At 39.8% G+C, this 16,031-nt stretch overlaps 1 protein-coding gene across 8 annotated transcripts in view; it reads left to right on the top strand.

The window, feature by feature from the left end:
* HPCAL1 (hippocalcin like 1) overlaps window positions 1-16,031 on the top strand; it is a 1,393,761-nt gene that overhangs the window by 86,442 nt on the left and 1,291,288 nt on the right. The window lies entirely within an intron of this gene.

Genomic DNA, 16,031 nt, shown 5'->3' with positions numbered 1-16,031 from the left:
CATGCAGGACCCAGATTTGGTATGTTTTCTTGATCTGATCACTTTCACTTCACCTGGAATCAAACATCCTTCTAATGAATCTTGAGGTCAGCGTCTGACAGCAACAAGGAACCGAGACAATACTCCTAAACATTATAGAGCATTAAACCTTTCCTGTGACTTGCACAGTTCTAAATATTATATGCAGTGGTGTAGAGCAATTAAATAAAATAACTCCTTTTAGGTTGAACAATATTAATCCAACAATTAAGTATATACATTTTAGTTCCATTTTTTATTGTGTTGCAAAGCAAATGTTATGTTTTCACTGTATAACTTGACGATGGTGGACAAATCGGATTACTGACCAGGTGAGTGTAAGTAAGCAGTGGAAGACCATTGGTATTTTCCTTCCATTCCCCCCCTGAAGTCCATTGAGTTGCCTGTAGATAATGATGATCCAGTGGTTCACTCACTTCCTTCTAAATAACACACATCAAGTCAAACTGGGCCTTTAGTCTCAATGGATGAGGAACTGCCGACTGAATCTGAACTCGGACAGACCGGAGGTCCTCATCCTCGGATCCACCCCCTCGGCCTGGAATGACTCCTGGTGGCCGACTGCACTAGGAACACCCCCAATACCCACGACCACGCACGCAACCTAGGAGTCATCCTCGACTCTACCCTCTCCATGACGAAGCAGGTAAACTCCGTCTCCTCCTCCTACTTCAACACCCTCCGCATGCTTCGCAGGATCTTCAAGTGGCTCCCCACCGAAACAAGGATGGTCACCGAGGCCCTCGTCAGCAGTAGACTGGACTACGGAAACGCTATCTACGCAGGAGCCCCGGCCAAACTCCTGAAATGGCTTCAATGCATCCAGAACGCCTCCGCACGCCTGATCTTCGACATCCTTTGCCGCAGCCACATCACACCCCACCTGAGAGACCTACACTGGCTCCCTGTCAACAAGAGGATAACCTTCAAGCTCCTCAACCATGCACACAAGGCTCTCCACAACACCGGACCAACGTACTTCAACAGCCGACTCGGCCTCTACACCCCCACCCGCCAGCTCCGCTCCGCAGACCGCGCCCTCGCCACCGTCCCCCGCATCCGAAGAGTGACTTCCGGCGGCAGATCATTCTCCCATCTCGCCGCCAGGACCTGGAACACCCTCCCCATCCACCTGCGGCAGACCAAAGACCTTCTGACCTTCAGAAGTCTTCTAAAGACCTGGCTCTTTGAACAGTAGCAGCTTCCCCCCTTCCCCCACAGCGCCTTGAGACCCTTGCGGGTATGTAGTGCACTTTACAAATGCCATGATTGATTGATTGAATAAAGTCAAATGGCTAACATAGCTACATCAAGGATCTGCCTGTGTTTTATATTTCCCAATGACTTCATGGCTCTGCTTACCCAGATAATTTAGTTGCACAACATTGGTTTTCAATTGTATGTCAGTGACATTCTGATTAATCTTAAGCATGAAGATGATGCTGAATATCTTCCCAATGTGTCCTTCTGCCTATCTCAGGTCCAGTACTTTATGCAAGGAACTGCCTATGTTTCAACGTGAACAAGAATAACCTCTTGTATGTTGGTGACTTTATCCCTTCTCTCTGTCCTGTAATTTGGCTGCCATCTCAGAGTTCCACCCCATTGCATTTAGAATATGCCACTAATTTGGGAGTTTGGAACTGTCATTCCTAGCCCAATTAACTGATTCTGTTTGAATCAACCGTCCATCGCCTACATCATTTAATGGAATCTTGCCTCTCCAAGGAACATCCAAGTATATTTTGCAGTGGTCCAGTAAATCCTGGAGTACTGTAGAGACATCTGCAGAGGACCTCACAATAAATCTCTCCAGAGACTACAGAGTTAAGAATCCTGCTGCTCTTCTGATACTCAGTCTAATAAAGAAAACCATATCTCACCTGCATTAAAATCCCTCCTCTGGCTGCCAGTAATAAATATCAGTTCAGAATCCTCTGCCTTATTCACAAAGCTCTACATGGTGTTTGCCCAGACTATACTGTCAAACTGCTTTACTCCTTAACAACTAACAAGATGCATAAGGTCCGAAAATCTCAAATCCATCTGTCAGAAATTTGGCAGAAGATCCATGTACATTGCTCCTCTGTTAAATAATCTGACTCCAGGGTTAAAGCACAAAGATTCAGGAAATCTTTCAAACACTTACATTTTTATAGAATCAGAATCAGAATAATTTATTGTGTAGTTAATTAAAACCATGACAATATAACATTTGTTAACAGTGCGTAATATCAAAGACAGTTAAAAAAATATTATAAAACAAGTTGCTTTTTCCACAAAATTATAAGACATTTCCTTGTGCAATTAGTCAGTGTGACAGTAAAATTAGACTAATACCTGAGATTTATTCCAAAGTGCTGTCGTGCTATTGTCTTATTGTTGAAACATACACGTTTGCAATTTACTTATGGATGGTGTAAATTGTGTGCAAAAATTAAAGTTTAAGAGAGCCGTATATAACGTTTGAATAAAACAACAGAGGAGTGAGCAGGCAAGTTCTTAGTTCATTCAAAAAAGGCTTTCTTGTAAGTGGATTTGTAACGGATCTTCCACGCCGCACAACACAATCTAAGCTGATTCCTGCGTAAGTGCTAGCTGTGGCTTAGTCCCGTTATAGATGGATCTTGAGTCCTTGCAGACCGGCTGAGACAAATCCGTGTCCCCTTCAGGATGTTGAAGAGCATTAATGATTCTGTGGTCAACTACCAAGTTTTTTAGCCGTTTTTGTTCTGCAAGCATTAAAAATGTTACTAAGCGGCAGTTTAGCTGAGTGTTTTCTGGATTGAAACAGGCTAGTACCGCTTGTCTCCTAGTTTGAATACCATTTATATTGAATAGGTTTTTTAGGAGTTTCTGCCGGTCTTGAGCCATGTCTTTGCATAGGCAAATTAAGTGTAGTATGTCACCTTGTTTAGTTTTGCACAAGCTGCAATAGTCTTGTGCTGTCAGCCGTTGCCATGGCGGAAGATGCTGGGCACAAGGTAGAATTCCTAATCTTAACCTCAAAAAATGTATTTTTGCTGCTTTAGAATACCCCTGATTAAAATATGTTTGAGGGGACAGTGACTTATATGTATTCAGAGTCATCCAGGCATGGGCTCTGTTAAAAAAGGTTGCCTTATCTTCGATCAGTGACGTTTGTTTGATGGCTTTCCAGACCAGTTTTTTAAATGTGTGGTATCCAATTTGGGCGTCCCAGAGTTCCTGTAGTTTAGTGTGTTCCAGAGCTGACTGAAGGTAACCTCTGGCTTGAGACGTATCTCTGTGCTGCAGATCTTGCCATAGCAGACTGTTAAGCATATGGGACGGAGAACTTTTGATCTTAAACCAGCAGATGATATATGCACCCTGTCTTGCAAGGTCTTGTCGTAGGAGCCCGAACTCCAACCTAACCTGGGCTGGAGAGGTGTAGTTCGAAAGACAGAACATTTGTTTGTATGCTTTGACCTGTAGGTTGTCTAGTTCCTTGGCGTCTCTGCCCCGCATTGCTTCACTGCTGTATGCAATTGTGGGAAGAAGTTTCGCCTGAGCAACCTTTAATAAGGGGGTCAAAAGCTGCCCCGTAAGTTTATATGTAAGATTTTTCAGTGTTCTAGCCATTAGCATGCCCTTTCTTCTTTCCTCCTTCATCTGAGATTTAAACAAGCCTCTTTTGTCTATTATTATTCCTAGGTATCTGTATTCGTCAGCCACGTCGATTTTTCTATCACCGAGAAACCAGTTTCTCTGGCGTGTCATTTTGTTGTTATGGATTGTCATCGTCCGTGTTTTTAGCAGATTTATCATTAGATTATTCTCTTCGGCATAGTTCTGCATTACCGTCAGGAGGTTCTGTAGTCCAACGTGTGTGTGGCTAAGCAGGACTACGTCGTCTGCATACATTAGGTTGGACAGTACAGTCCCACCTAACCTCGGGGAATGAGAATTACAAGCATTGAGTACTTTTGGCAGATCGGCCAGATATACATTAAACAAGGTTGGTGCGAGCACACAACCCTGTTTCAAGCCTTTTGTGGTGTAGATTTTTTGGGAGATGTGGGTGCCATCACCTAATTTCACCTGCACCCAGGTGTTTGTGTGTAAAATCTTCAGCATATTTACAGTAGGCGCTGGTGCACCCCATTGATCCAATTTCCTCCATAGTCTGCCTCTGTCCACGTTGTCGAAGGCAGCACTGAAATCAATGAAGCACAGATGTAATGGTTGTTTAGAAATTTTAGCTGCATCGATTATTAAGGATATTGTAAGAATATTGGTAGTGGTACTTGTTGATTTACGAAACCCAGTCTGATTCCACGGTATAACAGATCTAACCTCTGCCCAGGATATTAAATCTTCAAGTATTGTGCCTGAAAAATATTTTGCCTCATTGTCTATCAGTGCTCTTAGGCGGTAGTTGTTAGGATCCACCTTGTTCCCTTTTTTGTGGATTGGTGCTATAATTGACCCTTTCCAAAGTTCTGGTATTATTTCCAGCCGCCTGATGTCCGAGAATAAAGAATGAAAGATTTCCACCCAGGCGTCGGACTTAGCCTTATAGAGTGCCGGGGGGATGCCGTTTGGGCCTGGTGCTCCTTCTCTCCTTCCTTTTGCGATTTGTTTTCTTATTATTGTCGGGGGGAATGGCTGATGAGACCTAGTCGGCTGTTTTCATTATGTTCGAATTCTTGGTTGCACAACTCAGTTGAGGGCTGACTGACATGATCTTGCGGGGTAAAAAAGCTTGTTTGATAATTGCCAGGTTTTTCAGTAGTATAGTTGAAGTAGCTTGACAGGTAGTTCACCCATGTTGATTCTGTTATGTTTGACCCAATTCCGGTATGATGTGGACGGATAATTCCATTGACTGTTTTCCAAAAGCGACTGCTGTTGTTGCTTTTTATGTCGCTTAGTAATTTTGCCCAGCGTTCATTTTTCCGAATCTCTTTTGATGTGCCATTTTAGTCTATTCATTTTTATAGGGATAACCTTGCCTTTAGTACATTCAAGTGGCTATGTAGCAGTTGAACTATGTTCAGTACAGTCTACTTGCTGTTCAACTCATCAGGCACCTAGGATTGGCTGGTGTTCTTGTCATCAAAGAATAATTTTACAACTTTTGTGTTCTATCCTGCTTAAGGCTTTGTCATCAATTATGCGCTGAAAAGAGGTGGACTCCTGTCTTCTGTCTCATTTGACCTATTGGCTCGCTTGATCTTTGGAGTTTTAATCTCCATAGTCCTCCTTGAACACTAAGAAAACGTAAGGTGGTATGCAGTGATTTACAAAAACGATAAAATAAATGAACTGTCTCTCGTACAACCTCTGCATGCTTTCTATTAAAAGTATTATTGACCTCATTGATGCTGATTTCTAAGTAGCTTGCTCTCTTCTTTTGCTTGTGTGGTTAGACACTTAACTCCTTTCTTGAGAAGAGTTTAATTTGCAATTCCTAAAAAAAAAAACCTGCAGTGTGCATTTGTTCTCTGGAGCCCTTCAGTTTTTTATTCTGCTTTTGTTATATTTTGCACAAAGTAGTAGCTAATTAGATTGTAAAATGATGGAAATTACCTCCTGGGAGTGCAATCCAATGCTAAAATATGCTGCTGAGTGTTTGTCTGTGTGGACGCCTTCAATAGTAGATCTATTTTCTATAGATGGAAGGCTCTTAAATCAGGAGAACAATTTCCTATCTTTGGAAATTTCTATGATTCGTGTGGAGTCCCAAAAGGCTCCACACTTATCCCCACCTTATTTAACCTATATGTCTATTCCCTGGCCAATCTAGTAAAAAATAATTGAATCAAAGTAGTACTCTACGCTGATACTCATATTGATAATTTCTAGCTCCCACAATTTCCACCAGACCCAAATAAATTTCCAAACCTTTTTTTGACTCCAGCTTTGGTGTAAATGGGGACAAAACTGAAGTGATGATATCTGGTAAACTCCACCTGTCTTGTCCTCCACTTGGTGACCCAAGGACTTGGAAGAGCACTTTTTCTTGTCAACTTCATAAAAAAGTTTGGAATTGCTCTTGATTATAATCTTGCCATGACCAATCAAGAAATCACAGAATGGGGACATATGTTTTCTTACTCTTAAAATGCCTGTAAAAATGTTTCCTGACTGCGCCTCCAGTAATCCATGCCATGACTGGACTATTGTAGCGTTCCCTATAAGGGCATTCCAAAACATCTTCTCCAACTACTTCACATTGTCCTGAATTTGGTAGTAAGACTTACCCTAAATTTGCCTACCCATCCCTGAATCCTAAAACACCTAACTACCCTTTAATGCTACCCTTCACTGAGCCCTCCAAGATCCATATTACCCCTTAGCTTGCTCCCCTATCCTATCCCACACTGAACTGGAGAAGGTTTTGCCTTTTCCCCCCCCCCCACTAGTCTCACATGCTGGATGGAGTATCTGCTTAGCACCTGTAAGAAAGGGGTTCCCACATAATGCTATTCGCAAGGACACTTCACAATATATACTGCATATTCCCTCCTACAGTGAAATACTCCTTTCTTTCTAGGGCCCTGATTGAATGCTGAAGCATATTCTGTTTTGTTCACTCCATACTGATATGCCCTTTATTTGTCACAACTTTGAAAGCCTATATTTTTTCCAAGACAGGTCTTTATTTTCAGAGCAATTTGTTTTCCAAATCATCCCTCCTTGACCTTGCTCTTCGGTACGTCAACTCTGACATTTTGGGAATGACGAATCTATTATTGGATCATTTTTTTATTCTGTGCCAATACTTTTGAAGTATTTTCCGTATAGGTCCCTCATGTGTGTTGTATGTGGTGATCAATCTTAGATTATATTTTCTCCCGCTTTTTGTGTTTGTACTGTTAAATAGTAGACTCTTTATATTTTTCAAATTGGTTTTACTTGTGGCCATTAACAACATGCTTTCATAGTAACCCCTCTGTTTAAATCTCTGTTATATTTTCTAATGCTATTGCAGCCTAGTCTTTCTTGCTACAGTTATGCTTCACCCTGAAGCTTTCCCTATACGGTATGCTTGCTTTTAAATTCTTAGGGTGAAAGCTATGGGCATGCAATGTGGTGTTGCTTGCAGTTGACTTCCTATATATTTTGAATTCTAGTCTGTTTTCTTTCACATAAACTGACAGGTAAAGGAAAGTTTCTTCACTCCCAGTTATGGTACTCCTGAATTGTGAGCTAAAAGTATTCTTATTTAATTTCTCCACAAAACCTTCAGCACTGTTGACCGTCACTCTCCATATAATGAAGGGGTCATTGATAAATCTTGTCCAAAGGCCAACATACTCATTGCACTCTGCAACTAACAGGACTTGGGACACCTGCCCCTCCTGACAATCATATGCAAACCTGCATAGCTAGGGGCAAGCAGGTGCCTGTCGCAGTTCCGCCTATCCATTTGCAATGTTCTTGGTTGAACATGAAGCAATTATTGTGTAAAGACCAGGGTATCATGGAAAACAACGTTTGCATGTGGTTTCACATCTTCCACTACTTTCAAACCATTCTGGCAAACCATTCTTTTGATTGATGCTAGGGTATAACGATGTTGCGTTGAGTGTCGTTAACAAACATTCTCTTTCTGATGGTATGTTTTAGAAAGTATACAGTATCTTCTAGACACATTTAGATGTATTTTAAAAAATACTCTATGGCCTCCATTATTGGTCTAACTGGGGAATTGGTCTCATTTTTATAAACCTTCAGAATTAAATAAAAAATTGGTATCTTTGAATGGTCATTCCTTAAAAAGAAATATTCTATAGAAGCACATTGCCCCATTCAAGTCATTCTTGATTATATGCAATTTTCTTATCACTTATCACACCCTTGGAGAATGTTTAGCTGACCTGTATTGTCAGTTAAGCGTCTATAGGCTTATCTCTTATACTAGTGAGCAGAGGATTATATATCTGCCTTTGTCCAAATTTCTTATTACACAATCCCTTCTTTTGTTCAACTTTGTTATTAAAATCACAATATTCCTTCTGTTTAGATGGTACTTTGTATCTTTACTTTCCCCATTGAAAACATACATTTTCATATTTTTGGAACTAAGTCTCATTAAATATCAATCCCATCTCTCTGCATCAATGGAAGAAATTTGGGAGGTGGTTCAAAATTTGTCAGAGCTTTTCCATAAACATTTAAAACTATTTGCGCAATGATATCTTGTTCTGTTACATTTGTGGTGATGACCTATTTTTGATTCTCTAGTTGTTGTAGGCCCAGCATTGGTTTTAAAATCGCTATCAACAGATGACTCTTAGCATCATCAACTAAATGTTTAGTTGCTCCATTTTGATTTGCTTTTATGGCATTGAATTTAATAAATTTGTACTTTCTTGTGAACTTAAACTGATCAATTGTTTGTTCATAGTTCTGTAATTTTTTAGGACATAAAGACAGACCAAAGATAACATTTTCACCTCCTTTAGTGTTAATTAAATCTGTGTTAAATTCACTATTGTTTTGTTTTCTTTGTTCTTCCATCTCAATTGTTTACCATCAAGTTGATGTTTCTTGCCACACCTCACCCATCTTTGGGTTTCTCAGAATCGTTGGACCCTTTGATCTGAGGTATCTTCGCCTCTCTAATCTTAAAACATGTAATTCAACCACCACGGGCTGGATTGTATCTGTCTTTTTTTCAGTTTATTTGTTGCTCCCTCAAAATCTGTATCCACTTCTGAGCTGGGATCGGAGCTTCATTTTGACACTTCAGTGTATTGTAACTGCATGTTTGGTTCTGTCAGTCCTTGTCTCATTACATTGTCAAATTGATTGTAAAGGTGTAAATGTGTTCCCTTTCATGGTCCAATTTGTCCCATCTAAAGTTTTGAGTAGTTTGAAATTTGATTACCTCTATTTTCTCTCATCATTTTCCCAAATTCTTTTATTTCATCTTGATTTATCACTTTATATACATGTTCATTTCTTCTAGCATTGCTTGTCGATCTATGTCTGCATATTTGATTACGTCTCGAGGCCTCATTGTTGCTTGATGCCTATTCTTTTCATATGTTGGGACTAGGATTCTATTTTACCACCGTTTGGTTTGTACACTATGAGAATACAATTCTACTCTCTTTCAGTTAATTTGTAAATCCTCCCCTTTAGACTGGTTGCCAGTCATTTGGCTACTAGTTGCAGCAAATTCCTGTGCTGTATGATCAAAAACGCTATCCGCAGCATCCTCCCTCTCCTTTAGTATTGCAGCAGACATGTTTGAGTAATTAATATTTGCATTTATTAAATACCTTCAGTATTCATGTACTTTCATTGATGTCTGATACTTAAATTTAGGAGCTTCCAGTCAGCCCTCAACATTTGCTAATCTCTTCTGTGATTCACATTTTCACATAGACTGAGTGTTTTTCCTCTGCCTCTGTAAGCAAGCCCAAATATTGCAAGAGCTCATTCAGCCAAAACCTCTTCTTCACCTCCGGTTCCCTGTTTCTGGTAGTCCGATGACTTGGTGGAACCGACCATTGCTGAAGGCATCCACTTGTAATCTACATGTGAACATGTCAGATCACCTCAGTCAGTCATGCATCAAATTAGGCAACTCTAACTCCAGATGCAGTGCTGTGAAACGGAAGTACCTTGGCAGCAAGCTATTTTTGAAAAATGTTTGTTACTCTTAAATATAAAACACTCTATAATGGCTTTATTTTTTTCCCTTCCGTGTAGTTGCGCCGGTATTGCAGCTCACACCCTTTTGCGCATCAAAATGAGCACGCCTATCCTCTACTGGCTCTGCACACTTCCCTGATAATATAGCCATTTTCTCTATGATCCTATCTTATTTTAAAACATTACAATGCTGAACATTAACTCTTTAAAGTCCTACCATTGGCATTGTTAATGCTTTTGAGTAAATCTTAGCTTAATCACAAAATGTTACCTTCTGTTCTGATCAAATACTGAAATGTGCTGGTGCTTCACATAGACCGATTCCACCTGACCTTCCCACGTACCATCACTTGCCAGGAATGCCTACCCATGAGCTACATGTATATGAGCACATATTTTGGATGTTCTTCTTATGCCATGGATGCCCTCTGCTGCCAAGGATTGGTATCGTACACCAGAGATGGCTACTCTTGGTGCAGGTTCATCAGTACGCTGAGGATAGCCCTTACTGTTTCATGTTTGGACATAGTTATGATAAGGATGCCTGTAATATGTCAGGAATGGTAATGTTAAGCCTAGGACATCATTATGCTAAGGAGAACCACCGCTATGCACACAATGACCATTGTTTCTATCATTAGGCTTGGATCCAGAGCAAGATATAGAACAGCAGAAAAGGGAGAAAGATGAAGGGTGAAAAAGAAAGATGCTCAAACAACGGCAAAGGAAGAAAACAGGCAGGTTACTATGGCCACCATAATGACCAGGTTGGGTACCTTGGTTCCAACGTAAGCACAGAGTGACAGGAGTTTACGCAATATTCCTGCACTACTGGTAAAGTTAGCATAATTAATTGCAATGGATTAAATCTGAATGGGGAGAAACCCAGGGAGACAAATGCATGTAAAGGTTGCTTGTATTGGAAACAATTAAAACATGTTGGACATATTAAACATCATATGTACAAGCAGATGGTAAGATAGCACTGCGTTACATTAATAAACATGTAACCAACAGGATACTGTGCACAAGTGCTCGTGAAGTTTGTGACGGCGCAAGTGGCACGTGATGTGGTATATACAGTGGTGGAGTTGGGCGCGACGAAGAACAAAGTGGTACAAAAGGTTTACATATTCAAGACATCTAAGCAGTAAATGATGCACAAGTTACAGAAGACAATAGGTAGGGTGTCCGTAAAGAGGGGCGCCAGAAGTTACGCTGTTGAAGTCGACGGCGTTTCGGCCTGCGGGAGTCTAGGCCATCATCAGGACTGGTTACATACAAATTAAAGGCAGTGCTAAGGGTGAAAGGAAACGTATCTCAGGGTGGTGTGGACCACAGAGGGACAGAAAAGTAGGTAAAGGGAAAGAATGCGCTTGTGTCTAAAGTCACTTATGGCTGCAGTGAGGGAAGGCACTTATCTCTAAAACCGCTTATGGCTACAGATAACAATATTGCGTAGCTGGCAGTGGTGACTACAGCTGGGGCGTCTGGAAGGGCCCTAGTGGGGTATGGATAAATAAAATTAGCGCTGCAGTACTATAAAGGTAGCAAGACAAGGGGTCACAAAACGTGTGAGGGAACGTTTCTGTGCTGGGGTAGTAACAGGCGATTAAATGGTGGCAGTGCGGCGCGCACAGCGGGGAGAAGGGGCGGATGGACTTACTGAGGTGGGAGTGGGGGCGGAGTCAATCCGGGATCGGTGCGGACATCGATCTAGTGCTGAAAAAGAAATAAGGATAGTAAGGGTGGGGAGAGAACCTAGACCGGTTGCAGAAAGCGCGGTTACGAGAAGGAACCACTTACTGCGGGAAAGGAGAATTATTATGCTGAGTACGGATACCACTGGTCATGAAGATCTGAGGAGAAAAAATGAGGGCTATGAGGCGCAACCCGGGAAACTGAACTGTTTCCCGGGCCCCAACCTGGAAAGCCCAGTGCCCGCTACAGCCAGTCCGGCCCTGCTTAGGCAGGAGACAAACCATGGTCACTTAGGGGGTATAGCAGTACCTGGCCTGACCACTTGAGCTGGCCACTTGTGAGGACTCTGTGCAAGGCTTTCTTTTCTCCTTTATCTTTTCAAAATAGTTCAGCCCTGCTGGCACATCAAGTGTGCCTTTGAGATGACTTTTGCTGTCTCCTGACAATTACTTTCCAAATAATTTAGATCATAAAATACATAGACCGAGGAGCTTTTAGTCAATAAGCTTCATCTACAGACCACTGGTCTTTTGCATTTTCATTTACATATTGCTTCCACCCACAACAGCAAACACGATGGGACATGTGTCATCTCACTTAAAAAATTGGCTCCCTTCACTTTGAGTGAACAAAGCTTGTGCAGTTTGTGACCATTTGCTTAAAATAGTTCATTTCTCATCAGTCCCAAAGCTCTTTTAAAGAGTGTGTGTGTATCGCACACTTATTGATCTTTCATTTCAGGGCCATGTTAGTTATTATTCCTGTCTCTTGTTTAAAGTTGCTGTTATAAAGTATTTACATGACCTGGTAGCTACCTGCAGTTTGAGTGCTTCATCAAGTGATTGTCTTCTAGCTTACAAAAAAAAGTATTAGTAAAATTCATGGCACAACTGAAAGGCTGTTTTCCTTTTAAATCTCCAGTAAACCTGTAATAAAAGTGAATGTTTCTAAATGTAACATTATTTTTGCAAGCTGGCATGGTCACATTGATGTGGCGGTCTGGTTTATTTTCTTTTTCTTTTTGTAGCATATGCTTGCACTAAAATCGGTATTTAAAAAAATGGCCATTGCATCAGCATGCTAGGGCCAGTCCTATTGGCTCTGCAAGTGCTTATTCACAAAGACTTTAGTCATACAAAATACTATGAAATGTGTCATCGGTGACTTATGTTCTAGAATGAAGATCACAGAATTGGGTCAATCGGCCAGACTAAGTAATACTACTTATTATGAATATACCATCTCACAGAATTGGGTCAATCGGCCAGACTAAGTAATACTACTTATTATGAATATACCATCTCTGCACTACACCAACTCTACGACAATGGCTAATTTGTGTGCTGTTTGAGGCAACCCTAATAAATAAAGAAATACATATTTGATTGTGCTTGCTACGTATTCTGTTCTGAACTTCTGGTTTTATTTTTCTTGGCTCCCTTAACGGAAAAAAATGAAGGCGTTTCTGTATTCAGAGGACCTTGACTGCCAAGTAGGCAGGGTGTGTTGAAATTACCTACCTTTATATCTACTTGTTGAAAAACTGGTTTGAGTTTGTTTCGTGAATAAGCAAATTACACTTGTTAAAACATGCTGGATCAAATTTGTACGCTAGCAAATGGAAGAGGATTGTTAGATAATAAATATGTGCAATAAGTCTTTAAAACTATAAAAAGATAAAAGTGAAATAAAGCGAGTCCACCTCAAAGAATCAACAGTATTCCATGTTACCAAATGCCCTTAGTGGTCTTTAATAACTTTTGTGAGTGAAACCCATACCAAACACTGATCAAAAAGTAGTGAGAAGCGTTGAGGAGTGAGGTCGAGCACAGAAAAGAGGAAGAGTGGTGTGCAGGGAAAGGTTGTTGGAATACTCTATTACCACAAAAAACCAGTGTGCAGCACATCACTTCTTAAATAGGACAATGCCACGGCCCTACTCATGATGGTTCCCATAGCCATCATTTTCAAGCTAAATAGGTTTTAGAATCGGCAGATGCATGTAGTTTTACACAGTTAGTTTTTAAACTATTATGTGATCATGCTTAAAAGCATGACTTGGGTAAAACCAGGACATGAGTGTCTGTACAATATACAGGTCCTAGCCTTCCATGCTATATTGAGATTGGGATTTAAACTCCTTGAAAAACATGATGTGCAAATATTTATTCAAGGTTTTGGTATTTCCTGTAAAGCATTTACTTTTCCAAGGGATAAGACAATTTTTAAATCTATTAGTCCTGCAGAAGAATCAATTTGTCGCATTTGGTATCACACCGCAATGTGACAGATTATGGCAGGTTTCTCATTATATGAGAACACTGATACCATCCACTTTGCAAAGTTTATAGATGGCATGTGGATTCTAACTAGTCTCTGATTAGACCACTTTTTGTTTAGACTGGACTCTGACTATACAAGCGGTCTACTTATGTTGTATCTTTGAGTATTCATAGGGTTTGTGTGTACATAGGGTCTTTTTAAGGTTTTACGAATCGTCTGTGTTTAACTTAGTTTACTAATCATGAAGAGGACTTTGCATGTGTCAGCACTTTCATAAAGCCGGAGGTCTTTTTATGCTGAAGGCCTAGATATATCATTGTTGTAATTGTACCAGTGCTGTCTTTCTTATTGTAGTTTGAGAGGAAGCTGTGCTCTGGTATATTTAAAGTAAAATATAGATGTGTTTTTATAAAATGTTTCTGTAAGTAAATGGAAATTTAGCTTGCGTTCTAGTGCTTAGGTTGCCACTTAAGGATAAGGAAGACAGCCTACACTCTTATCTTATACACTTGACACTATTGTGTAATTCTTGGGAAAATCACTTTATTTCACTGTGCCTCACTTGCCTCACTTCTCATGTTTGTCATAAATGTGAGCATGCACCAAGCACTATATAATTGACTGGACATTGAAATTTAGCAACTAGCTATTTTTTTATATATATATATATATATATATATATATATATATATATATATATATATATATATATATATATATATATATATATATATATATATATATATATATATATATACTGCAAGATTTTATCAGAGTCCAAAAATTATGAGCCAGATTCTTGAAGCCATATGTGTGTTTATGATTGGCTTACATGTGCAAAAGTTGCTTTTTGCCATTGTAAAAAGCATTTACTTTGATAAAGACTTTCGTATGAGTAAAGCTGCTCACAGGTGCTGGGTGTGGGCTGAAGGGGTTATTCCAGGTCTGGCATGAATTGTGATTTTGTACATACCTACAAACTTAAACTTTCATGGGTATTCAGGAATTGCTCTCCAACCCTTGCAAAAGGGCATGAATTTACTTCGGTCAAGGGACGAAGTAAAACATTTTCAAGGGTGGGAATGAATTCGGAAACCCCCTTAAAAGAGAAAGCAGCCCATTTGTATCTCTCAAAAGAGAAATCATTTTCCCGGTGGAGAGAAAGGAGAAGATAAGTAAACAAATGCAGTTGCACTTGGTCGGCACATTGTTGCAAGAGCATTTAGAAACATTTGTTGCTAACATTTAATTTACAAATGTTTCTCGGATTATGCCTGGAAATTTGCAACTGTTGACTATCCCAGGTTTATCAAGTAATTCTATGAATGATTGTGTATGTGGGAAAGTCCTACTTTTGCACCGAGGTAATGTTACTGAGCTGCTGGTTCACATTTGCAACTTTGTAAAATGGCTCCCATTTTCTTTACATGCTACCAATTTTAATTTACATTGCCTTTCCTTGATAAATGTTGAAAATATTGCATGCATCAAACACATATCATGATCACGTGGAGACAGTTTTTAAAATTGCACAATAGTTTAGCAAAACTTTATGCAAGCTTTCTCCTTCTTTTAATAATGAGGAAATATATTGTGAGTAATTTTTTTTATTTTAAAAGCAAACAATTCCCAGTTTTTTTTAACGTTCCTTTGAAACTAATTGCAGTGAAGGCGTTGAGATGTGCTTTACAAACTAATTTTGATAATTACAATTTTCAAGAGACTAGTGCACAATAGTTTAGCAAAACTTTCTGCAAACTTTCTCCTTCTTTTTAATAAGGAGATACATTCTGAGTAAATATTTATTTTAAAAGCAAACACTTTTTGGGGAACTCTTGCTATCTGCTGCACTTTCCTGAATAATGGCTAAGGGTGGCTCATTGCACTTGACAAACTTTAGAGGATTGAAAAGAACCTAATGTATTGCTTAAACGGATCTGACCAAGAGCAGCATATTAAGACAGTGCTAATTAAACGTGCAGTAGAAAGCAATACTGATTTTTGTTTTTTGTTTTGGTTTTTGTTATCCCTACACATGACAAAAAATGCACAACGAGTTATTTTAATTCCAGTATTGGCTCTACCTGCAATCAGTTATTCAACAAGATAGAAAAGCAGACTAGTTGGATTTTTAGGCCTTTTTATGATCTGGAATTACACTTGTGTCCCTAAAAGCACTGCATGTATTTGTGTGTAAGTAATGAGGGTTCGTAAAAAAACAAAAGCCAGGAATTTACATTTTGCAAACCTCTGTTACATTTTTATTTTAGAATCACTGTCTGTAATGCAAGCCGGGCTGTGTTCCTTTCAACACTCACCCAAATAGGACCCTTGAGCCTTACATTAATGAAGCACAGCTTTGAATGGCCTGTGCG

The sequence above is a fragment of the Triturus cristatus genome, chromosome 6, assembly GCF_964204655.1.
Source record: "Triturus cristatus chromosome 6, aTriCri1.1, whole genome shotgun sequence".
Lineage (NCBI taxonomy): Eukaryota > Metazoa > Chordata > Amphibia > Caudata > Salamandridae > Triturus > Triturus cristatus.
This window is presented reverse-complemented; position numbering and strand designations above follow the sequence as displayed.